General features: G+C 35.5%; 1 protein-coding gene across 1 annotated transcript in view; it reads right to left on the bottom strand.

Moving 5' to 3' along the window:
* UBL3 (ubiquitin like 3) overlaps positions 1 to 27901 on the bottom strand; it is a 72559-nt gene that overhangs the window by 43690 nt on the left and 968 nt on the right. The window lies entirely within an intron of this gene.

Here is a 27901-nt window from a genome sequence, read left to right as displayed (position 1 = left end):
AAAGCTGCTGAAGGAAAATGGTAGTTGGGCTGTCCCTGTCATGCCCTCCACTCCATCTCTTGCCCTCTGTCCTTCCTGCCTTTGAACTGGTTGTGATACCTGAAGACACACAGCCATCTTGAAACTACAGGGCAACAAGCATACGGATGAAAAGCCCATCTCCAATAATGAAAACACCTGGCTGCTTGATAACGTCATTAAGCTGCCACACCTGACACAGATTGCCTTTCTCCAGATTTCTTGTTATATGAGATAATTAAATGTCTTTATTGATAAAGTCACTATTATTATGTTTTTAAGAGTGGTTTCTTTTTTTCAGGTAAAGGAATTCCTACCTTCTCTGTATTATCCAAGTGTTTTCATGCTAACCTCTGAATAAACAAAATTTCTTCCCTTACTCTAGCTTTGCATCTGATTTCAAAATTTCTTCTCCGATATAGGTTGAAATTGTACTAACGTCCCCATCCTTGGAATGCTCTTCCAACTAAATCTTATGAATTCTTAAAGGGCATAGCTTAATTCCTGTATCCCTGAAGAATCTTTCCAAAAGAGGCATAGGGATTAAGTCCACACTTCTATTCACTTATTGACACACACCATTCTCCACCTCCTTTATTTTATTCCCCATGTAAACCCTCCCTTTCAAACCAGCATAGCATTTAGTCAACTCAAAATTCAATTCTAAGAGTTTTCAGGCTGGGAATGCAGAATACCTGCACTCCGGCTCTTGCTGCTGAACTCTTATCAAAATCCTAGTTGCAAGAACCACTACTCATGGTTACGTTACTTTAAGTATATGCCCTCATTTTCTCTTCCGGACAGTGATTCTTAACCAAAGTATAAATCGAAATACATCTGGGAAACTTTTCCAAAACACATATGCTGAGGAACCACCCCAGACCTACTGAATCATTTCCAAGGGCACATATGCTGAAGGCCCCAGGTGATTTTGATGTGTACCCCTGGGTAAGATTTTTCTACGCTATGTATCCTACAGCTGCACTGTTCAGAGTGGTGGCTGCTGGCCATATGTGGCTATCGAGCACTTGAAATTAATTTAAATTTAAAATCTGATACGTGAGATTCAGCTATTGGAAACCTTTAAGTATGTTTGAAACTTTGGTGTGTGAATTTACTTTTCAACTGTAAATTTTATGAAACATAAATACAGACTGAATATTTCTGATGAAAATTTAACATCTGAATTGAGATGTGCTATAAATAGATTTCAATGACTTGGTATAAAAAAATGTAAAATATCATTAATAATTTTATATCAATTACATATTGAGATGATAAAACTTTGGATATATTGGTTCTATATACTGGTTCTATATACTGTTAAAATATATTATCAAAATTAATTTCATCCATTTCTTTTACTTTTTTAATGGGGCTACTAGAAAATTTAAAATTATATACATTGTTGCATTGTACTTCTTCTATTGGACAGTGCTGTTCTTGAAAGAATCGTTTTTGTCTAATTGTGATTAGGAGTTATGCCATTCAAAACTCCCTATTATATTTACTGGGAGAGAGCTATTTACTATATTACTCAGTGTCTCCTTTATAAAGGCCTATGTAAGAAATTTCTCTCAGACTTCAGTATCAGGAAAAGAAATTTCCTTTTCCTAAGCAACAGGTACAATTTTATTTTTTGAACAATGTTAATTTTACCATAAATAAGGTATCTTTTCTTGCTTTGCCCATAGGAAGCTCAAAGCCAAATAACAGCCAAACTTTAGTAATTGTATAGAATCTTCAGGAACACTTCTCTAACCTAGCTCTACTTAGTATTCTACCTTACTTTCTCTTTGCTCAGATTTTATTTTTCTTTTTTAAAGTCAGAAATCTTTTTTCTGCAATGAGTAGGGAATAATCTTTAATAAGAAGCAAAGCCTGGATAAACACTAAAAACAACTTAAGGCAAAGGTAAACTTAGTTGAGTAAAATACAAAAAATTGTATTCAATTCCTTAAAATGCTATTTCTCATTTTCTAATTCACTCTGCATAATTCGTTCTTTTCAATGAAAATAAAGCAGCTTTTAAACAACACACCACAATAATCTCATATACTCTGGAGAAGGAGAACCACAGTCACTTTTGAAATAAGACAAAAATTCTTAGAGGAAAAAGGTGTCATTAGTGAATATTAGTGACACTATTCTGCTTATCTAATGAAATAATGTTTAGAGTCACAAAGAAGGAATCCAAATCAGGCTCCTTGAATTTATTCATGGGAGTTAATTCCTATCCTGAGTGATTAAGTCTAACCTAAGAAGAAACAGCAGTTCCAGGTCTAACTTAGAAGCCTTAAAAAAAAAAAAAAGTATGTAATGTTATTTGGCTATAGAGTTTGTGAAATTATCTCATTTATTTTACAGCCAATATGAATAAATATAGACTGTTTTAATTACCTCAAATGTCATAAACAGCAATAAGATCTTTCAGTAGTTACATAAAAATATGTAACTCATCAGTCCTTAACTAAAACTGAGCCTACCTGCTAGCTTACAGACATCATCAAAGAAAACAAATTTATATTCTACCAAACAGAAAACTTAAATCTAGAAAAGAAATTCATGGCAACAACCTGAAAGTCTGCTAAAAGCTTCTATACTTCACATGAATAGATCATTTAATATACAGAGAAATGTAATGAGAAGCAATAAAAATTTTATTTCTGAGATTCCAAGCCAAATTTTGCACGAGTAGAGAGGAGAAAAACTGATACTCTTTCAATAATTCATCAAATATTTACTGAACACTCACTATTTTTCAAGCACTGTAACAGGCCCAAGATACAAGGTTGAATACGATGCACATGTCCCATGCTCCCATTGGAGAGACCCGAGTCTGATGAAAGCATGGCCCAGGTGGGCTGTTGTGTAAGAATTCAGATCTACAGAGGACACTAAAGCACCACTGGAATATGCTGGCCATGTATGGCTGCAGTCAGCTCAAGTTCCAAAACTGAACAGTATAGAGATGTTTTTTACCAGGACTTATCAATGCTATCATCTAAATTTTACATGCCCTTTAGGAAGTTGTCTGGGTCGGAAAAATCATGAATTAAAACTACCAAAACTTGGGAAATGTTTCATCTAACTATTTTTAGAAAATTGACCCTGCTTCAGCCAGCAGAAATGAATCAGTAAGGTATCTGTTTCTACATAGAAATGTTATGAAAAGAAAATCAGTTTATCCTTCTTCTATTAAATATATGTTGAGCAAATATTTAAAGAATATTATTACAGTTCCCAACCCACATGAACTGACCTAACTCGGGGCAAAACAAAGTAGCAATTGAAATGTCAATCCAGTGTGACTCAATACTACAAGAGAAATCCTGTGTCACCTGGCACACAAGCACCAACGCAGAGAAAGGGACTCCTAAACTGAGATCTCAAATAGGAATTAGTCAAGTGGGAAGTGGATAGGGAAAAATATTTATAATAAATCTGCTTCAAACTTCTGAGATCCTCTAGTCTGGATGCTATAAAATTATAAATGCACCTACTTTGTGAAATTGTTGTGAATTACCAATCTGCCATGGATCAAAGGGATCAAAGACAGTAACATTAAAATTAACAAGTTAGAAATTTCCTGAACAAATAAATTTGAGAGGGCCAGAAGCCAAGGAATATGTATAACCCATAGCAAAAGTAAAAACATCCTCATTTTATTCTCAGTCTTCTAAATGCCATTTAATCCACAAATATGTACTATTTTTTCAACTCAGAACCACAAAACAAAAAATTCAGGCAATGTTACTCGCGTTTTGTAGAAATTCTCAGTGTGCTTCCCGAATGGCATAGAGATCTATCTCCAAGTTACCAGATGGTTCCATACCTGGGCAAACAATTGGCTTTATAATTCACAGGTTGATTAAACGGATTACAATCCAAACAGAAAAGCACTCAATGGAAGATGTCTGGAGAACTCCGTTAATGCAGGGAAGGAAATGGAACCCACACAGTCCTATCTTAGCTTTATCTTCTGGGGCCAACTCAACTTGTGAACACCTGCATAATCTATACGTTTCTAATGGAGATCAGTTTAGCATCCTAAAACATCTATCAAATAATCAGTCTCTGCATGGAGCCATCATAAATATCATTTATCACACAATGACACCTTTAGGACCTATTAGGTAGATGCTCAGTGACATTTTTCCCTAAACTTTCAATGCAGGATGCTACGCTAGCAACTGTGCCGCTTTTTAGGATTTCTGCTTTCAGTCAGCAGACTCTGACTTAGAAGAAATAATCTACTTTTAAATAAGACAATATGAATGAAAGCATTTTGTTAACTGTAAAGCACTCTATAAATATAGTGCAATTTTATCAGTATTATTTAATAATATTACTAATCTTATTGTTATTATGTTACTTTGTACAGAGTCCCTTCTTCTCAGTTAAAGCAATGTGGTATTGAAGAAATTGTCTAGATTATGACATATAATCATAGAATTTAGGGAATGTACTTTTGGAACCAACTAATAGGAGTTTTTATCATAGAAGCTGCCTGTTGTGGCTACCTAGAGAGTACATCTTGTGCTATGGGCTAAGATAATCGGTTTTAAACTGTATCTAGAATAAGAGCAACTATGTCATCAATGTTGAACTCTGGAAATCTTCTAGGAATAAAGTTTATCAATTTGGTTACAAGAATTGGTGTGATATTTTTGCTGTTTGGAGGGAGACTCTCATTGTTATTTCCTTGGTCTTGACTAAGCTCTAGGGAGCAAAGATTGCTGTATAGATAACCACTAGGTAAGAAAGGGGTTATCTATCCTATGTTGTATCATATCTTGATTCAAAATAAAGAACACAAGTTATCTTGGCTGCATGTAACAATCCTCAAGAGCAAGACAAAAAAAACTGTGGCAATGCTGCTACGCTGTTTCCTCTTTATCCCCAGACATTTTGTGCTAAGGACTGTTCAACTCCAAGCTATAGCGCTAAATGCTAAACCACTTCAATCTCTAAAATCACGTGCAGAAGGTGAACACATGAATGTAATTTCTTGTCTGCTATATGTTATTCATTCTGAAATAAATGAACAAAAGCATTCTCTAGTTTAGATTGTGAATGTGAATATGGAGAAAGGCTACTAGTTACTATAGCTCAGTATGCTATAGTGTTTTTAAAATGAAAATATGAATTGTAATAACTAAATTCCAGTTTCTCTGTTTACTTGCCTCCTGTTTGACAGAGCTGTAGAGGTAGCAGAAACTTTGAATTTTTAAAAATATGATTTAAGCCGCCCAGGCTTGCTCTTGTGTTTTAATCACTGCTTTAGTCCCCTCCGCACCCTTGGGGGTAGGGGGTGTAGGGTTATGATGATAAGGCTAGCTGTAGTGATGGGAATGGGAGAATGGGTCAGAGGAGGAACACGAAAAGGGCCATAAACAAAATAGCTTAAATAATGTATTAGAAAGGACAGGTTTTCTAGAAGTTTTGGATTTTTTAAATGTCAATCTGTGATCCAACTCTAAAAGCAGAAAGTAATCATAGATAATTAAAAAAAAATCTCCAGTCAACAAAAGATCATCAAGCTTGTTAAAAAGGATACTCAAGCATAAATTCACATGTACATGTACACATGCACATATAAACTTGCCCAGGTGGCCAATCCCTACTCGGATCCAGAACTGGGCCAGGGTTTTGAGAGATGGGACAGCAGGGAGCTGGGTAAATGGCAACCAGACATAAAGAAATGTTTTTTCTGTAAGCCAAGGATTCCAGATTAAATTTGCTTCAGAGAAATTTTTAAACTTTTGCTTTTATTCAGTTCAAGAGTTACAGAAAAATAACTTCTTTTAGATTGAACCGTTTGCAAATGTTTATTTTTATTTCTTCATTCACCCTTAACTGCATCAAGGAGTGAAAAAAAGAAGCAAAAAGAGCTAAAAAATAAGAAAACAGCCATACTTCACCTCTAGTTCACATACACTCATAAGCTTTTTAATTCATGATCAAGAAGTCTAAATTTAGATTGACTAAGGAAAAAAGATACTATTGTACACATCCTCTTTGGTCAGGAAGAGAAAGTTAATAGTATCTGTAAGCCTTCAAACCACAGGAATTGAGAGACACTTAACATCAATTATTTAAATAACTACTAATCTATTACAGAGCAAAGGAAAAAGAGAACAAACTATTTAGGTCACTTGACCAGAGGTACGAATACTACTTATCTTCTTCCTTTTCCTTTCAATAAAAAAGGAAGACAGCAATTTAATGATTTCCCAAATTAAAGTCAATCAGCCACCTGAAGGATATTTCTCTGTTCAAGAATTATTTCTAAATCCTGAGGCAAATTTTTTTGCCTTTCAAAAATAGTTTGTTACTTATTTAAAAAGTTCTTACTTCACATAATATGTATGTCATAAGTGTGCTTGTGCTCAACATTCAGTGGCCAAGTATAATAGTTTGTATATTCTGACAGCAAAGTCAGAATACTTTTTACTTCTTTTAGAGGTAAGAGAGAAAAACCGAGAACTCCAAGAACATTGTCTTAAGTAGGATTAAAAAAGAACTTTCCCATACCTTCTCTACTTCTCAATGTTCATAAGCCAAAAACTACTTTAATGCTAAACACATTTTGAAATGTTAATTTTTCAATGCCTTCAGTTCAAATTGCTAAAAGCTAGCATAAAAATTTGTCTTTATATGCTTTATATCTGTATGTTTTATAACATTAGGTAATTATTGCCAATTTTGAAGTTCTGATGAATATTATGGTTTTTTTAGAGTCATCATCATATATATATCGTATTTCGTATATATATCAAATAATGATATTTGGGATCTGTTTCAAAATAATCCAGCAGGAGCAAGGAGAGTAAGTTACAGATAAAACATTAGTGGCCATGAATTGATCAACTGTTGAAGCTGGGATATGGATATATGGGGGTTTCATTATACTTGTCTCTCCAGTTTGCATACGTCTGAAATTTTTCATAAGACTTAAAATAAGTGCTTATAAATTCTCACCTAAGTGACTCAATGTTATAATCTAAAAGAGCTGAGTCAAACTGTAAAGCTGGTCATTTAGCTTTGGGACAGAAAATGAAAACTATGTAGTCAATGTAGGATGGAAGAGAAAGGCCAAGTAAGGTTGTTTTGTTGCAGTAGGTATCCATACCACAAGTCCTGGAATAAAGAAACACAACTGTAGAGTTCAGAAGAAATACAGCCATCTGTGAATATGAGATTCGGCCAACTCCATAAACTATGGAGGTCATTATAACGGTACTTCTACAAATCTGGAAAAAATTAACCTACCTATTCATGGAATTAGAAGACGTGATATAATAAAGCAGTTACATTTTCTGTAACTCATCCTGGAAAATTACTGTTTACTTATAATAATGAATTAAAATACTAGAGCACTGCAAATTATGTAGATTTCTTTTTTTTATGAGCTGTTTTCTAAAATAAAAATGTGCTCTTCTTTCCACCAGAAAGGACATCATTTAAAAAAAAGAAAAACGAAAGTTAAAAGAGAATCATATTAGTCATTTGGAGAGAAACAATTGAGAAAGAATCCAAGGACCTCCCTCAAAAGAATTAATGAGCAACATTCATTGTCATTCATTTAATGTCAAAGGCTGATTAAAAGAACTGAGATCTCCATCACAGGGGATAACTCAAGGATAATAATCCCTTTTTCCAACCTTCTACCCCTAAAATTTTCCTACAGACAACTGCAAGGATAAAATGTCAACCACTTCAGAAATGTAAAAGATTCTACAAATAAGCTTAATAGAATGATCTATGGTGTTTAGATAAACCTAACAATGTCTCAACTTATAGTACTGCCAACACATGGTATTTTCATTCTTTCCTGGGAAGAAGCTTCTCTAATGAAGACCCTAGTGATAGTAGTATGTTAGAGACCCTGCCAAAAAGATGTACCAGAGATTAGCAAATCTCACTGAGAGGTCCTCGGACTTTTTAAAGTAACAGAGAATGAATTCTAGATTTAGACTACTCCTAGATTCCTTCTGGTCCTGGAGTTTATTTTACATTCTTGGTTCCTATATTTGAAATGGTATTAGACATTTAAAAACACTATATTTAAGGGTTTTTTTTCTTGAGTTATCTTCCACTCTACTTTTGTTTTCTCAATCTAAAGAATCAACTATGGACATTGCTCAAATCAACATATTAGGTTACAACTATGATATAAACAGTAAACTGCATACTAAAGATATTAAAGTCAACCCTTTAGCTTATTTACTATTATTTGTTAAATAAATGCTGCCTTTTGCTCTATAATCTTACCACATGTGTACATAAAACGAACTGCTTCATTTCTAATATGCGGTATTTAATAATACAGTACACCTTCCCAGAATTCCAGAGATGTTACATTGTCACATAATAGGCTCTGGAAACAGAATGCCTAGGTTTGAATGCTGGCTGTACCAGTTACCAGCAAATTGCTTACTTTCTCCATGTTTCAGTTTCCTTATCTGTAAAATGGGGATAATAATAATACATAGCTCATAGCATTGTAAGGAAATTTTATTGAATTAACATGTGTGAAGCACTTAGAATAGTGCCCACCTGGGCACTCAATACACGCTAAGCTAAATTGTATTTACATATTGAAAATAACACAAACTAGACAAGAAAGCTTATTGACTTAGGCTCCAAAAGGACCTTGTTACAGAAGACTGAAATCTGAGCGATGTTTCAATATATCTGACACTTGTGGTTTTTTTTATACCTACTATTAGCAGATTATATATCTGATTTATTACATGAAATTCATCACAGAGAAAAAAATACTTTCCTTGTGACATAGCAAATCTGTATACATACCAGGGCTGAACTTGTATTTATTATTTACAGCTGTACTATGTCATTTCATAGTAATCATGGTTCTTGGGTAACTAATCAAATTGCTCAGGAAGCCATGCTGCAAAAATTTATTGGTAGGTCCACTTTAAAACCCTTGAAATAAAGTAAGAGATTGTGCTACCATTGCTTTGCAGATGTTAAATTTCACCTGGAACTTGAAGACTGTCCTTTCCAAAACAACATGCTAACTTCTTTGGTTGAATTTTCTACTGTGCAATCTTTACTCACTGAATATGTATTCCACAGATAGCAAAGTTTAGTATGCCAATAAAAACCTTTTAACTTGATTTATATTTCTCTAGTGCAAGGCCATATAAAAACTTTGACTTTCTTTAAACTCACTTTTGGTTTACGGCATTGTACTGACTTTGTAAAGAAATATATAATCTGAATTATCTCATTGCACGTAAATTCCCAAAACAGAATCATCAACAAACAGTGGCTCTCAAAGAATTCAGATGAAATTAAGAAGTGTATTATAAGTAGTTGTCAGGTGATTGCAACTAGTCTTTTAAAGCCCTTTGCGAAATTACTTAAATTAGAAGATATAAAAATCTGCTCTCATTCAGGACTGTTGAGAAATAATGTTCTTAATTTTGACATAATTTAACAATACCATCACTTGAATATGCTACTTTGGTTGAATATATCTGGCAGGCAAAGTAACTTATAAACTGGCCGAGACCAAATTCAGTAAATCAATGACCTTTACACAAATGTGATATCTGAAAAGTAAACAGAATGTATGAATTTTGTAAATCATACATTTAGAAAATTGTTTTTACTTCATTTATTTTTGACAGGTGAATGGGGGGGTAAATAAACTAGAAATAAAATTTAAAGTATAAGATTCTTTTAAAAAATCTTGCATACTATAAAGATGTATATAGATGTTATTATCTATATACCATATATGTATTTCCAAACCTAGAAATAGGATAAAGCAAAGTACTAATTGGAAGGAGGAAAAGCTTTAACAAAAAAAAAGTTGAGTCCTTTTGTAAGATCAGAAAGAATTCAAAATAAGCATTCCTGCAAATCTCAATATAAACTTAAACTCCTCCTCCTTTCGATTCTACTGAAAAAAGTACTCTGGTTCAGGTGAGTTTTTGTTTTGCTTTGACTTGAGGGGAATTACTGAATTAAAATCAGCAAAATGTTTCTAGTCACTGGCACACCCATATTAGACTCTACAGAATCCCCAGAAAGAAGACTGCATTTTAAAAAGGAAAAATGGTACAGATATGATGTATTAAAAAAACAAGCCTATTTTATTCTTTGGAAAAACTCAACCATGTAAAGGTTTTCTTATGCGTGAATGTAAACCACCTACACATAGTTAAATTTGATCTTTAGGACCTCCCATATCAGAACCTTTCAAAATGAATCATCAACTGTATACAAACACACACGTACATACATCACAGAAAAGTCTAGAGGGTAGAGAGCAAAAACATAACAGCACTTACACCTAAGTAACAGAACTTTATAAATGGTATTATTTTCTTTAAAAAGGTTTTCTATTTTACAAGTTTTATAATAATCCTATTACTTTTCTAATCAGTTACAAAATTAGAATAAAACAATAATTAACAAAAAAATAACGTTTAGATTTTTAAAGGCAAATACATAAATAAATAGACTATGGCCAAGAAAGAGCAAAATAAGACAAGCCAGACAAACACTTCCCGTTAGCAAACGCTGGTCAAGTGCATCGAGATCTCAGAAAGCATGTCACTCATTTTACTACAGAAGGTAAGTTACAAATCATTTATAGCCGAGTGGCAATCACATTAACTTACTTGATAACGCATAATTATGATTACCTTTCCTTCGAAATAGTTTATTTTCAAAAACACTAGATGCTAAGACTAACAAAATAAGGTTGGTAGAATTAGGAAAGTTACTCCTTGGCTAAAATTAATAATATATGACCACAATATCTGATGATGTTTTCAAATAGAGTGGAAGTGAGTACTACTGTTCTCCCCTTTGAGCCATCTGATGTACCTTATTCTGGGCCATCTCTTTTTGCACTTGTGATTATCTTTGCTACATTTCTCAGGTAACTATAACTTATATAAGTTATTCAAGTCACCTGGAAATGAAAAAAGGGTTTTACAATTTCAGGGTAGACTGCTGTCCCTTTTATCCACCTGGGATGGCCACTTGAACTATTCCAGGAAAACTTCAGCTGTATATCTAGTGGGTCTAACTGAGAAATAAGATTTCAGAAATGACTCATGTGTTGACAAAATTTGAAATAAAAATATAATAATAAGCTTACGTCTGTACTCTGCACTACACAAAACCTAAGAGTGAACCCATATCTACTTCAGAATAAAGACAATTAGGGAAAATATTTTTCCAGTTTTTTATTTTTCTTGGCTGCCTGTCCTAAGTCCCAAAGGAGTAAGGCAGACAGCACTATGGGAAATGAAAGAGCCATTTGCCTGCTTCCTATGCCAGCTGGGAGTCTGACAGCATCTCTGAGAGGCAAGATGCCCCAATTTTTTAGTAAAACTGTCTTTCTCTCAGTATGGAGAATTTAACAAGAAACATCATGTCTTAGTAAACCCTGCCTCAGAGCATGAAGAGTGGTTGCTACTGAACCAACAACCCTACTATTAGGTAAAAGAGAAATTCACCTGTGCAGGATTAAAAAGGATCAATTTCAGAGCAAAAAACAAGTACTATTAATGCTTGTTCAGATTATAAATAGCAATAGCAAAGCAAAACATTCTGACAAATAGAAGGGTTGAGAAAAGGTAGATATGAACACAGAAACTGAAAAATAGTAATGACTTCAAAAAAAGGATACTGAATCCTTCTATGCCTCACACTTCAATATGGAAGAAAACTCTGAGAATTATAAGGAAAACACTGTTTTGACTACATGGAAATATGTGACAGTGAGTTAAGATCGATACAGCCTTCACCAAATCACACAGAATGGACTTGAACTAGTCCTTACTCTCCCCTCCCGGCAACAGCTGCTGTAGCTACCACTCTCTCTCCTCGAGTCTCTCCTGGCATGGCTTTCAGGATAATCAAACTTTTTTTTTTTTTTAATTTTCCTATAACTCTGTTCCTTTTCTCACTTTTTAAATTGTCCTATCTCTAAATAGAAGTGTTGTACTTTTGGGCTGTCCCCACTCTCTTGGTGAATTCATGTAATCTCATATTGATATTTTTTTTTCAACTGAATGACCACACTAATCTATATTTTTAGCCCTCTCTTCTTTCCTAAGGGCTAATTTCACATTCTTACTGGGGTTAAAGAGACATCAAAGATGACTTGCAGGTTCCTCTAATATTAGCTTTTTTTAAAGACAATTCTATAAGCTTGATTACATGTCTTTCTATGTCATGTAGACTAAAATCCGAAAAGTTATAAGAAAGGCCAATAACAGTATACATAATGATAGTAGCAACACATGGATGCTGACATTGAGAGAGCAGAAAAATCACAAAAAGCAAAACCAAAAGCTTAGCAATCTGGGACCATTTGACATACAAGCCAAAAAAAAATCAGAGATCTCGGGCCGGCCCCGTGGCTTAGCGGTTAAGTGCACGCGCTCCGCTACTGGCGGCCCGGGTTCGGATCCCAGGCGCACACCAACGCTCCGCTTCTCTGGCCATGCTGAGGCCACATCCCACATACAGCAACTAGAAGGATGTGCAACTACAACATACAACTATCTACTGGGGCTTTGGGGGAACAAAAAAGGAGGAGGATTGGCAACAGATGTTAGCTCAGAGCCAGTCTTCCTCAGCAAAAAGAGGAGGATTAGCATGGATGTTAGCTCAGGGCTGATCTTCCTTACAAGAAAAAAAAAAAAATCAGAGATCTCTTCAGTCCACTGAAAGAATTAATTTTGTAAACCATATAACTGCACTGTCCAATATAATAGCCATTAGCCACATGTAGCTATTTATATTTAAATTAATTAAAATTAAAAATTTCAGTTTCTCAGTCACACTAGCCACTCTGCAAGTGCTCAATAGCCACATGGAGCTAGTGGCTACCTTACTGGACAGCACAGATAGAGAACATTTCAATCATTGCAGAAAGTTCTACTGGACAAAGCCGTAGTGCTATTTCAACATTCACTGAGTGTTCTCTATGTAATAGGCGCTGTGCTAGGTACAGGGGTATAGAAAGATGAGTGAGATAAACCCTCTCCCTGTCCTCAAAGAGCACATCATCTGTCTAGTGGAGGAAACGAATAAAAATACTTACACGTGCTAGAGTAGAGATAATAACATTCATGAGAGAGTAACTGATTAAGGGGCCTAGCTCTGAATTCCAGACCCATTAACTAGAATTCCAATCCTATTACCTAGCTTTTCCGCAGAGTTGGCCTGGTTCATCTGGGGTCATAATGGTGCGGTAAGTAATGCTGAGACTCACCACTACGCACAAATCTCTGGGCTGTCAGAATGAGAGATGCTTGGACCTAAAGAGGATTTAAGTTAGCTCTGTCCCTCTGGGCCTAGTGCTTTACACTGCTGGCAACCCTTGAAGGAAAAGCCATCCTGCCACTCTATTTTCCCTTGGTCCCTCCCACGAGACAGCTTTGCCTCAACTATCACTTTTGGTTTGGGGCTCCCAGCGTGTGCTATACTTATAGTGACTAAGTGCCTGACAAAGTTATAAGGCATTACCAAGGAATTAACACAGCAATTGAGAACAAGTCGTAGCTGCAAATGGAGCAAGAAGGGAAAGGAGAGGTGCATTCTAAGCAGAAAGGGAAGGCTAATCAGCAGGATGAAAGAGAGAAGCATAAAAGTCAACGGAAAGACCTGTGGGCAGGCAGAGCATTCATTACAACTCAAACGCCAGGTACATAACATACAAGGGTGGAACAGCAGGAGATGAGGCTGGACTGCAGTCTAACTGCTGAGAGCCTTAATGCCACCATCTGTGGATTTTGGCCTGGATTGGCCTATAAGTGATAGGTAGCCATTATTAAGTAGAATAGTCAAATGATGAGATCTGTACTTTCAAAACACAAACCTGGGAAAAGGGTGAAAGGCAGATAGTAGTGGATAAAGGGGAACAACATCTGGATGAAGACCTGGTTGAAGGCAGTGGAGATAAAGTTGGGGAAACTGATTTGAGAGACATTAGAGAAAACTGATTGGCTCTGATTTCTGACAGGATCTATCTGGTGCACTGGCATCCAATAAATGTTTGTTGCACAAATTAGTGAGGAAGATAGGATAGTGATCCCTTAGATCACACAGAAGGGCAGAAAACAAAAACCACAAGAAACACAAAAATTCAAGGGAAGGACTGGCAGAAGAAATACTGAAAGAAACTGAAAAACAAATCAAATGAGGCATATTCCCTCTGTCTGGAAGGCGATTCCCCAAGATATCTGCATGGCTTGCTCCCCATCTCCTTCAGACCCTGGCACAAATGTCAACATATTAGTGAACTCTTCCCTGATCACACTATTTAAAATCGAACAACACAGGCATACTCTCTCAGCACTCTCCAATCCCCTTTCCTGCTTTATTTTTCTCTGTAGTACTTATCAAAATCTAATATACCATATATTTTACTCATTTATTTTATTCTCTATCTCCCTACTACTTAAATGTAAGCTCCATTACGAGGGGAATTTTGTCTGTTTCATTCACCACTGTACACCAGAGCCTGGCACATAGCATGTGCTCAACAAATACTTGTTGACTGACTGAATGAACAACGCAAAGAAATTAAAAGAGCAGGATTATTACATGTAGACTAATAACTATGGATATAAAATGATACCTAACACGGAAATTTTACTGATTATTTTGAGTTCCAAAATTAAAAATCTGTATAAACAGTCCTTTAAGTATGGAAAGCTCAAAAATGTTTTCTTCAAACATGCATTTAATACATATATGTAATTAATTATAATCAAATATATGTAATTAATTGTAACAAAGTCTATTTACAGTCACAAAATAGAGAGATTTTATAGCTGGAAAAATCACTCATAGTACTTCACAGCCACATAGCAAATCCACCACTTCAAGCATTTAAGTCCTATTAAAACTTTCTCAACTTCCATTACAAATTTCTAATTCCTTTTGTGACATTTTGGCTATTATTAAATGTTAAGCAAAGGCAAGAAGCCAAAATTGAAACACCAGAATATAAGTATAACCACAGCCGTTAGCTTTAAGACATAGTGAAGAGAATATCACATAAGGAAGGTAAAGAATGGTCAAAAAGTTAAAAAATAAAAACATCCAAGAACACAAAAAAAGCCCACCTAGCTGGCTGGCTTCAGGAAAATTACCAAACATCATTAAGCCTCACTTTCCTCAGACTTTTCCTTTACTGAGACAGAAACCAAGGGAGTGAGGGAATTGAACTTTAGATGTGGTCAGAAAAAGCGTCTCTGAGGGCAGAAAAGCTAAGAAGGCATTACCCATATAGAGAGGGTATAGACATATACTGACAAGCGTTTTAGGCAAAGGGGCTGATAATGTGCAAAGGCTCAGCCCAGCTGTGGGAAAGAGCTTGTGGCCTGTCTGAGGAACCGAGAGGAACCCAGCATAACAGAAGCACAGTAAGCCAAATGGGATAAGATCACAGAGACAGGCAGGAGCTGGATGACGCAGGACCCTGGAGGGCTATGGTAAGGATTTGAGATTTTATTCTAGGGGAATTTATTCTTCAGTGGAAAGCTGCTGAAGTTTTCTGTTTTACAGAGGGAAAAATAACCCAATTAATGTCCGATAAAATCACTTAAGCTATTTTTGGAAAATGTATTACCGGGGAACGTGAATGGAAGTAGAAGAATCAGTTCCAAGACTAATGGCGTAGTCCAGGAGAGAGAGAGTGCTTGCAACAGGATGATAATATGGAGACGAAGAGAAGTTGATGGATTCCACATACATTTTGAAATGGACTGAATTCAGGGGATGAGGGAAAGGTAGCAATCAAGGATGATTCCTAGATGTCTGATTTAAGCAACTGCTTGGCTGATGGTGCCATGGTAAGTAACATAGTTAAGTATTTAATTAATTTTAGCTATTCTTAGCTACTATTAGAAGAGAGACAGAGAGAGAACCAGCGATCCGACAGCCAAAAGAGCAAAAAAAAAAAATGAAACTAAAGCACAAAAAGAAAGGACAGTTAGGTCAAGCTATGAGGGAACAGCAATATCAGACCAAATTTCCCACTGAAAACAACTATAATAGTGAGATAAAATACAAAACAAACAAACAAACAAAACCCCCAGCTATTTGAACAAACAGAGCAACCAAGAGAGTTGGGACATTAGGAGCCAAGAGCCCACAGAGAAGGTAAACACACTGAGAAGATCCCCACTTCCTCCCCTTGAGGTATCTGCCAATTACCAGTATAGGACACAAAGATCAAGCAGAAAGCAGCATCCTGGAGCTTGTACCAGTATCACTGGGCTGGAAAGACAAAAACTGGAATTCTCTACCACCACGGTAGCCAGGAATTGAGGAACCCAGATAAGAAGGAACCTCAAAGAATGAGCCCAACATTCTGCTCAATTTTTGTCCTCCAGGAATGTGCTGAATCATAAACAACATGGACTGAAATGCAGAAAAACCCAGCAAAAAAAAATGCTGCAAAGAGGTTAGAAAGCTAAGCAGAGCTTTCAACAGCCTCTCAGTACTTGAAATTCAGGACTTGCCAATGAAGAGACATCTTAGTAAATACTCCAAACTTTCAAGTGAGACCTTAAAAGGGCTATGCACTAGGAATGAGACTATTTGAAATTCCTGATTGCCCTGCATTCAGCCTCGTGTCATTTCAATCACTGATGAATCAAAGTGATCAATGTTTTTCTAACTGCCTGCCAGAGAATATTAAATCCTATCTGGAGAAAGACAATATCATGCAGATCCTTTATAATTTTTCATCACAATGTTAATAAAACAAGACCAGGCATCCTAGGAAAAAGCATCAAATGATTAAAAACCAGATAAACCAGATAACAGAAATAGACTCAAGGGTGATCTAGGCATTAGAGTCAGACAGGAACATTACAAAAATGATTAACATACTCAAGAAAATAGATCGGGGCCGGCCTGGTGGCATAGTGGTTAAGTTCAGTGCACTCCGCTTCAGCGGTCCAGGTTTGTGGGTTCGGATCCCAGGCGCCGACATATACTGCTCATCAAGCCGTGCTGTGGTATAAAATAGAGGAAGATGGGCACAGATGTTAGCTCAGGACCATTCTTCCTCAAGCAAAAAGAGGAAGAATGGCAACAGGTGTTAGCTCAGGGCAACTCTTCCTCACCAAAAAAAACAACAACAAAAAAAGAAAATAGACAAAAACATTGTGAGAACTTGAATGTGTGTAAATTTTTAGGACTGAAAATATAAAAACTGTAATTAAGAACTCAATAATTGGGTATAACTGGATACTGGACAGAGAAGATATGATAAGTGAACTTGAAGATAGATCAGTAAAAAATATCAAAACTGATACAGAGAGGGGGAAAAAAGAATGGAAACTGTGAAATGACCTAACATACATGTAACTGTAGTCCCAAAAGGAAAGGAGAGAATTGGACAGAAACAGTATTTAAAGAATACCAGCTAAGAAAAATCCCAAAGTGACAAAAGACAGCAAGCCATACACTCAATATGCTCTAAAAACTCCACACAGAATAACTACAACAAAAGCCATGCATAAGCGCATAATAGTAAAACTGCTGAAAACCAGAGACAAAGATAAAATCTTAAAAACAGCCAAAGCAAAACAAAATAACTTCAAAAGAGCAACAGTAAGACCAAAAGCTGACTTAACAGAAACAGTGGGAGCCAAAAGTTATAAAGTAACTTCAAGGTGTTAAGAGATCTATTTTTTAAAAAAATGAAGGTGAAATAAATACATTTTCAGGCAACAAATACAGGGGATTCATTACCCAAAGACCTGCACTAAAAGTAATACTAAAGGGAAAATCACCCAGAGGCAAATGCAGTAAAACAGGAAGAAATAAAGACTTCCAGAAAGGGTAAATATGAGGACACACTGAAATGAGTGATGGCTAGTTGAAACAACAACATTATTATTACTGCTACTACTATTACCATTATTATTATCTCAACAACAACAACAATGATGTCTTTGGGGGTTTAAAATAAAGCAAAGTGTGGAAGAGAGGTAAATTAGCTTAAAATATTATAATGCCTTTTCACTTTCCTGGAAGTGGTAAAGGAAGTAACGTATGATAGGCTCAATTAGTCAAAGATGTACATCATAACCTCTAGGTTACCCAACCCAGTAAGGAGATAATAAAAGAATTTAAAACAAACAAGCTAAGAAAGGAGATATGGAATAAGATAAATATTTGATTAATCCAAAAGAATTGAGGGGTGAAAGTTCTAAAGCACTGATGGTACAAGTAGAAAACAAATAGTAAAATGGTCAATTTAAACCCAAATAATGTAATACGTAATTACATTAAATATAAAACAATACAGATTATCAAACTTAATAAAATAAAACCCAACTATCTGATGCTTAAAGAGATTCATCTTGAGTGTAAAGACAAAAAAGGTTTCAAGGAAAAGGATGGAAAGAGAAGCCAAAAGAAAAGTACATTATAGGGCCAGCCCCGTGGCTTAGCGGTTAAGTGCGTGCGCTCAGCTGCTGGCGGCCCGGGTTCGGATCCCAGGCACGGACCCGCACACCACTCATCAAGCCATGCTGTAGTGGCATCCCATGTACAAAACAGAGGAAGACTAGCACAGATGTTAGCTCAGGGACAATCTTCCTCACCAAAAAAAAAAAAAAAAAAAAAGCAGGTATAATTACAGATACTATAAACATCAAAAAGATAATAAAAGAATATTTTGAAAAATTTTAAGCCAAATGGGAAAATTTAGATAAAATGAACAAAACCCTTGAAAAGCAAAATTGTCAAAACTGACAAAGAAGAAATAGAAAATGTGAACAGTCCTATAATTATTGAGGAAACAGAATCAGTAATCCCCACAAGAAAACACCAGATGGCTTCACCAGCAAATTCTTCCAAGCATTTATGGATGGAATAAAATCAATCTTCACAAACTCATCCAGAGAATAAAAAACATTTCCCAGCTCATTTTATGAAGTCAGCATAAATCTGTCAGACTCTACAAAAAATTAAAATTACTAGTCAATCTTTTTCATGAACAAAAATGCAAACATAAATGAAATATAATCTAGCATATTCATACTATGCTAGATAGGATAATTCATAATGGAAAAGTTAGGTTTATCCAGAAATTCAAGGATGCTTTAAAATTAGTAAATATGTATCCTTCCCCCCAACCCCCACATTTTTAACACATATTTAACACATACTAGGTACATTCCTAAGAATTTTATCCTAAGAAAATAATCAGACAAGGCACAGAGATGTGTTTTAAAATATACATTATATCATTGTTTATAATAGCTTTTATATGCCCATAAATATGGAATTAGCTAAACAACTTATGTACATCTATCAGAATCAGCTCAAAATTATAATATGGTTCTACACTTATTTGTATGGATAGTGTTCATGATATATGACTAAATGAAAAAAGCAGGCTACAAAAACCGGAATATTTTTCTAAGGCAAAAACACTAATTTTATGAAAGTAAAGAAAATTAAACATATATCATGAGAGAACATTTTGTCTAGACACAACGAATTGCCATCTTAATTTAAGTTCATCAACAAAAGATAAAATGCCTAACTTGGACAATTTTCTTCAGCAGAAAGAACATTTTCTTCTCAAAATCTAGTCATAGACAATTGCCCACGTATGTATTTTATTTAGACCATAAAAAAAATGCTATCAGATTTGAATCAATGAATAGAGAATCTGCATCACACATAAGCAGGTATAGTATGAAGACAAAAACAAAATACCCTGAAAGCACTAAATCCATTACAAATCAATCTATGTGTTACATATATAAAGCAATAATAGTTTCAGCATTCAAAGTGGCAAGTTTATAGAAAAAAATTCTATTGTATAATATACATAGAAGAGGATTCAAGGTTCCAACAAGTTTAAAGAAAACTCCCTTTAATTTTAGCAATTAATAAGACAATCCACCTTCATTAAAATCATTCCAACACAGAGGTTGCACAGTATTTTGCAAAGATAGATAAATAGGTGTCATCTCTCTTCTACCACGATAGCTCAGATAGCTCAGACCCGTCAGACCCATCAGCAGTGACGGCCTGGAGCAAGGTGGTGGGAAGGAACATCAGGCATTCTGCTAGGGAAAGTGTGCCTGAGGGATTTAGCAATGTTTGCTCAGGTATGGTAGCGGGAAAGGGTTTAGTATGTTTATCTAGTGCCATCAGACCCCAATTCCTACCCTAGCTCTACTTTTTACCAGCTATGATACCGGCTCAAGACAAAAGTTGACATAAGGGAAGCCATATTGTAGAAAAGAAAAACTCTATTGTAACTTTGAATGACCTCTGACAAACTAACCCAGCTGGATATGCACCCTCCAAGAAATCTAACTGCTCTGTAGATTTTACAACCCCTGCTTGTGCATGTACCTCCCAGCTGCGATAAGATGATAACTGCTTTTTTGAGTTCCTTAGGAATGTGATGACCCCCGAACAGAGAATCTATGCTAACAGCCATCATCAGTGAAAACTGAAAGATCTGGCGTGGCACTCCCAGTCTGTAACACCAGAAGGTCAACATTCCTAAGCCCCTCCCCAATAACCCAATGGCCTATATAACTGCTGTAAGATTTCATGCCCCCTTAAGATGGTTCTTTTGGACATGAGTCGGCCATCTTCCCTCTTGCTAGCAAGCTGTAATAAAAAAAAGTCCTTTTTCTCCTACCACCTTGCCTCTTGACTACTGGCATGTCTTGCGGCGAGCAGAAGGCCCACGTTGGCGGTAACAGCTACATGACCTCAAACACGTTCCTTACCCTCTCTGAACCTAGGTTGTGAGAAAGTAAAAATCAGCTCTGCTGGTTATCACATTGGGATGTCTCTAAAAGACACAGAGAAGGCCAACAGAAGACCAACAGGTAACGAAATTTCTCCCTGGGCCACACTACAGCTCCACAATGACTAATAATCTCCCCCGGCCCCCTTCACTTCTCCTGCCTCCCAAACAAAGACTACTGAGAGATCCAATTACTAAGCCCCCTCCACTTCCTGTACCATAGCATTCAATCCAGAGCTAGTCTCCACTTCCCCTGGTCTCTCAGCAGAATCATTCAACACAGCCCAACCCTACGAAAAACTTCTTGCATTCCGCCTTACTGCAACTCTGCATGGTCTCTCAGGCATCTGCTCTTCCCTGCTGCAGCCAAGTCGATAAACCTAACTTGATTCACTACAGATGCACTCCTGGTGGTCTCCACCTGGTGGGCAGTAGCAGTTTCTTTATCCACATACCAACTATATTTATCCAGGGTCACTGTGAGGATTAAATGAACTGTTATGTAAAACGCCAAGCAACTGCCTGGTAAATAGCAAGTACACAACAAATATTAGCTTCTCTCCCCTATGAGCTCAAAATAAAGCTATATATGTAATTTTATTTTTTTAGTAAACTACCTAGTTCTTCACTATCAACAATCTACATCTCTAGAAAACACAGCTAAGAGCCAGAAAATAAGCCCCTTGAGTAAACAGAACTCTAAGCAACCAAAACAGACATGAGCAAGTCCATGGAATAAAGATCATGTACTTTATTATAGGGCAACTCCTGAAAATCCTACTCAAACACCATTGGCTAATTTTTAACACACTTTAGTCTAAAAAACTTTTTGAAAATCTGGTTTCCAAACCCATAGCAAATTAGAATCAATAAGTGTAAATATTCAGAGAGGGCTAGGTAGGCATACTGACCACAGAAAAATATAATTGCCCAACAAGGCAGGAGACAGAAAAACTAGAAATATCAAACACAAGAACTTAAAATGCTCAGAAATCTGAAGTCATCTTGTGCAATGGCTTCTAAATTTTTTTGATTGAACATCCCAACTATAAAATATTTGAGCATATACTTCCAATACATGTATATTCATTTATAAATCATATATTTTATATATATTATAAACATATACTAAAACAAATTAAAAGATTAAAATATTGTTTTAATTTTAACTATTTTAAAGATTAATTTGTTTTAATCTTGCACTCATTAAAAATACTACTACTATTAATGTATTGAGAACATTGTTATTGAATATGCCTATTTATTTTTTAAAATCTTGGTTTCCCAATTTGTGAATTCAACGTATTTTAACACTTGGTTTTAAGAGGTGTCATAAGTCATAACTGAAAAACCTAGTTCACAAAGATGCATAGATCCATATAGAAGAACACGTCACTTACTGGTTTACTAAATCATATTATTTTTCTATTCTATTATCAAATATGCACAAGTTTTTGTTAAAAGTCAGTTATCTGATGTCAATGTTATTAAAATTTTATTTTTCCTGATGTTAGTCATATATTTTTGCAAACTAAGTAAAATGTGTTGCTTTTTATGCTTCCAATAAATGGGTCCAAAGTCCACTGAAATTCTCTGTAAGGAAGATTTTTCAACATACTGGAAATATCGAAACATGTTTCCAGAATGTTCCCTCCATAACATTAGTTTCTTCTGAAAAGGAGGTACTTTCTCATTTATTGGTTAAAATGTCAATTTTGCCTTGAAGAAACAACTTAGTGTTGCTTTTCTCAAAAATATCTGCTAGGTAGCATACTAGAGATAGCTTCTTGTTATCACGGAAAAGATCGGCATCTGGAATCATTCATCTTCTGTAAAATAAAAGTGTGTAATTCAGCTTTGAGTACTACACCTCTTTTAAATACTTTGACAGTGAACCTCTGCTCCTCATCTCAATACAAAGTATCATAGGTTTTTTTAAAAACTATTTTTTAAAGTAACTATATAATATACTATAACAGAAAAACAGCAAACACTTGGAGAAACTCATGGTGCTGCTGTTGGCCTCTACCTTACAGAATTCCCACGTCTTCCCTCAGCAAACCACATTCATTGTAACCATCTGACTGTGGACCTAGAAAGGACTCAGAGCCAATCCATATATTAATACAAAAGCTCAATTCCTCCCCCTTTTTTGAGCACAAAACAGACAAATAGAAGTTCTAATATTTTTATTTTCGCATCTCAACAGACTCACTTTGTAAAGTACTGATCTAGTAAAGGGGCATAAAGCTTCACAACCTATATGAGGTGCTGAGAGTATGAGAGTTGTAGCTTATAGAATAATGATACTACATTACACAGAAGTACTCAATGAACACTCACTGAGCTGAATCAGTTATTATTATTATATTATTCAAAAGATGGCTCTAAAGTTACCAAAAATAAGTTAAATTATGCATAGCATATTATCCTTAAACATAGGACAGTAATCCAAAATTATTAGATTGGGATATATCCAAAAACAACCTTCATGTATTCAGAAAATTTATTGATTCAGAATAACTTATTACCCAGGGATTCCAGTTACGATGAACTCTACAGTCACTTTCAGTTTTTCCCCCCAGAATGAAAGGAATTTTTAAAGAGCATACTTAAGAAGCATATACTTCAGTCTCCTAAAATACATTTACTATTCCATATTATGAAAACTAGCAGCCATCAGTACTTCATCCACTAATTTAAAATAACTTCAAGCCTTAATATTAAAAATATATATTTCATATTCAAAGTAGTAACAGAGGCAGACATCACAGGCTTCATATTTAACACTATTACTATTATCAGTAGTAGCAGTATGGAACAATATTTACTTTTTCCATATGTAACAAAGATGATAAAGCTTCACAAGTCAAGAAAATCACTCATCAGTTTTTAAATGTCTACTCTGTTTTAGAAATTACGGGAGATATAACAAATAGAGGACACATATCCATATACATTTGACATCGTATAAGAAGAATCTCAAACACACTGACAGAAAATGGTTCACAGGAAGGAAAGATCCTGAGCTAGAATGAACTAAAAACTAATTTCACAGGACAGGGACATGAGCTGGACTAGGGTACAGAGCTAGAAAGGAAAAGACAGTCAAAGCTGAGGGAAATAATTTGTCATTTGTTTTCTTAATAAAAATGTCTAATTCAGAACACCAAATATAAGATACATTCAAGTAAAACAATTTAGAGAAACATTCCATTAGAGATATATTCTTTACTAAGCTGTTCATCAAGTCACACACATATATGTAAATGGTACTTATCTACCCTTTAGCTTCATAAAATCTCCCAACTTAGACTTGAAATAAGAGCTCTAGCAAGAGAAAAATTAAAAGGAGCTGTAAGTAAAGAGAAAATTTTGGGCACTAGATCTTAACATACTCTTTTTTCAAAGTTAAAAATTTTCTAGGGGCCGGCCCGGTAGTGTAGTGGTTAAGTTCGAGGGCTCCTCTTCGGTAGCCCGGGGTTCACAGCTTCGGATCCCAGGCTTGGACCTACACACAGCTCTCATCAAGCCATGCTGTGGGGGCATCCCATATACAAAACAGAGGAAGACTGGCACAGATGTTAGCTCAGGGCCAATCTTGCTCAGCAAAAAGTGGAAGATTGGCAACGGATGTTAGCTCAGGGCAGATCTTCCTCACAAAAAAATTTCTGTTCTCTGGACCTTTTTCTAGCATGACATTTTCCCTTGGTATACTCTACATCTGTCATTTTACTTTAATTTGGAAAAGTGATAAAAGTTTACTTTGAAAGGAAATTCATTTTAGTAATTTCCTGTCCACCAGAGGGCTCCAATATTTCTTCCACAAATGGCAGAGATATAACCCAACAATAAAAATATTAAGCACTGAAAAAACTCAGATGATCATTATCTCATCCAACCCTAGACTAAAAACTGTTACATCTGCTACAATTTCTACACTAACAGTTTAAAAAGATACAGGGCTTTTCTTCAAATGTTTTATCATCTAAAATGTTTCAAATACCAAAACTGCTTTGCCATTATTCTCATACTAATTGTCAATTTCTCTCTTAAGTAGCGTTTTCAATTTTATAGATATCATAAAGTTTAATTTCAATCCAAAGCTCTAAATAGTACCTCAAATGTTTTGTATAATAATTTTATAAATACAATCATTTATTTCTTGATAATTTTCCCAATCCAGAAAACAAAATTACCACCTTATCTACCCAGCCTCAGGCCTTATTACTAACAGAAAGAATAAACATTTTCTTTCAGAAGACCTACAGTCATTAACATAATTCATGCTACAACTATAAATAATGAATATTGCCCTATCATGAACTATGTTTTGGGCTGAGAAAAAAATAAAGGAAATGAATCATTTAAATACAATGTATTATAACGATATTCTGCTCAGATATTTTCAGATTTTTTTCACAAATAAGTTATTACACTGGAATCTTAGTAAATTTCTTAGTTTAAACTCAATCACTCTTAGCAAAGGAAAAGCCAGTATTTTATGTCAATACATTTATATTATTTATAGGACATATTTACAGAATGTTAATTGGAAAAGTATCAACTGCAAATTATTATTTTTTAAGAGTATAGCAAATCCATTCACTAGGGGTGCCACTCCCCCTCCAAAAAGATCTATTTGATAAATTTGGATTATAAAAAAATGAGACTCCTTATGGTAAACAAAAAAACATAATGTTTAAAAATAAACTTTAAATGTGAGTTATATTTACCAAACAAACAAAGATGCTAAAAAATCGATTTTAAAGTGAGTCACAATCATTGCCACAAGAAGACTTTACCGAAAAAAATCTATTGATTTAGCAATTACTGTAGCTCAAGAATGAATTATCTCTAATGAAAACACGGCAGGGGTTATAACTTCACTGCCCCACCTCATCTCCCAAATAAGATTTTCCTATATTAATAAAAGCATTATTAACATGTAAAAGAACATAACATTTCTTTCTGAATAACACATACTAGCTGTCATCACTTAGAAACTTAAAAATTTTACTGCACCTAGCAAAAATGTATGAATTCATACTTGCAAGAGTATATATCCTGACCAACTTAGAGTTACGCTGCAAGGGAAATGTCAGAGTGGAAAGAGGTGGGGGTGGCGAGGCTGAGGCTTTTCGAGATTCAATGAGTGGTAAAATTGTTCTCACTTTAAGTCATGAATGTAAATGCAGATTTATTGTCCATTACTGATATGAAGAGTTTAACAATATTAAGCATTTAATTGACAACTTTTAACCAATATTTATCATGTTATATTTCAAAAAGCTGGGAATCTTAGGCACATATCAAACGAAGGCACTTCATAAGCAAAAATGCAATGTAAGTAAGAGCAAATGAAGGTTTAAAAGGCTTTAGCATAGGAAAAAAACTTCGAGACCTCCAACAAGTTGAACAGCTAGAAAACGAGACATAAAAAATACTAGGAACAATCTAATCTGAGCTGTACCTTAGACACACTCTGAAATAGCATCATCAGGGCATTATATGTTTATTACATAATACTGCTTTGCCCTTGTATATCACCTTTAATCAAGGGATCTCAAAGCACCACAGAATCATCAAGGCCTTAAAATACAGTCTAAAACAGAAAGTTATATTTTATAACTGCAGCTATTAATAAAACCTTGCCACTACTTCCTGGTCCCCTGATCTGAACATTAGCTTCCAAACCTTCTCTCTGACTTGGAAACAGCATTCCCCAAATCACTGCAATTTGTGACTGACGCTACGCACATTCCAGCTTTTCTTCATCACTGGGCCTAAGGAAAGCAGTGGCACTGTTTTAAAGACACATCTATTTCATTACAACTTCTGTGACAGAATAAATAGCACTGAGGGTGAACATATCTTGCAGTGTGCATGGTGATAGAAAATGGAGGCTTTATAGACAGCAAATCTTTGCTGGAGGTGATGAGCCCACAGAGCATCCATCATACAGGGGAAATAGCATTTCCCAGCTCAGTCCAGAGACCTCTCCAGGCAACTTCAAGAGCACAGCAGAGGAAACCACGTCCAGCTATGCTTAAGCGGGCAGGAGACTATTCTTATGCGTGTGCACACCAGGAGAGAAGGGAAAACTAAAGGGGCAATGCACGAGTTTTAAGACTCAGTGAGGAGGGTGTAAGGTTGCTGTGTGGCCACCCAAGAGACAGAACATTACTGTTCCATTGCATTTAAATAGCACATTAAATGGAAAATCAAACATAAGCAAAATGTCTTTAAACCAAGGTCAAAATATGCCATTTAGAGTCATTTAAATTTTTTTCACTTTGAAGTCTACAAATGAGGTTCACACCTATAGAAACATCCGACATTTTAAAATTTAATCATCAGCAAAGTTTAATTTCGCTTTTTCACTGGAACACACGACACTCAAATGTTAACTTAATGTGAGCATAACTACGTTAACTTTAATTCTTTCCTAAGCAAGAATTGTTTCCTCTTCCTGTTAATTGCATTATGTTTGTCCCTAGGACTGCAAAGTGCGATTTCACACTCACACAAACCCACCTCTCGGCACTGTAAGCCTACACGGTTACTGTTAGTCAACTGACAACCTCAACCTTTAAAGAAAAGCGTTAATAAACAGGAGTACTTTTTGTTTCAAGTTCTCAACAATCAAGGATCAAGGCTCCATAATGCGTTTTATTAGCTTTTAAACGTCCAATGATGTAATACCGCTAAATATTTGGTACTAAAAGTCCTGGAATATTCATAAAAAGTGCCACTATACGGTCAGCCTAGATTTGTGAAAATTCCAAAACATCTTAATCTTTCTGTTGCCATACTTGTTCATCCAGACATTTCAAAAAGCTCAGAGCAAATTCTAGTAGACTTTTTCTTGAAGCGATACATGTCCGGTTCTTGAAAATATCAAGTTCGTACCCACTGCATTAACGATCTCGTCAGTGTCACAGAGCAAGATTCCCGTTTTCCTGTCTACCTCCGGATCCAGCGGGGACACCCGTCCTCAGCTCTGCCCACTCTCACTGACGTCTTCAGAAGCTTTAAGATACAAGTGTTCAGAGGCTTCTAGCAAAGAGGGAGATA

Source organism: Ceratotherium simum, chromosome 10, assembly GCF_057802395.1.
Source record: "Ceratotherium simum simum isolate JZ-2026a chromosome 10, ASM5780239v1, whole genome shotgun sequence".
NCBI classification, from domain to species: domain Eukaryota; kingdom Metazoa; phylum Chordata; class Mammalia; order Perissodactyla; family Rhinocerotidae; genus Ceratotherium; species Ceratotherium simum.
Note: the sequence above shows the minus strand (reverse complement) of the source record. Positions and strands in the feature narration are given on the sequence as shown.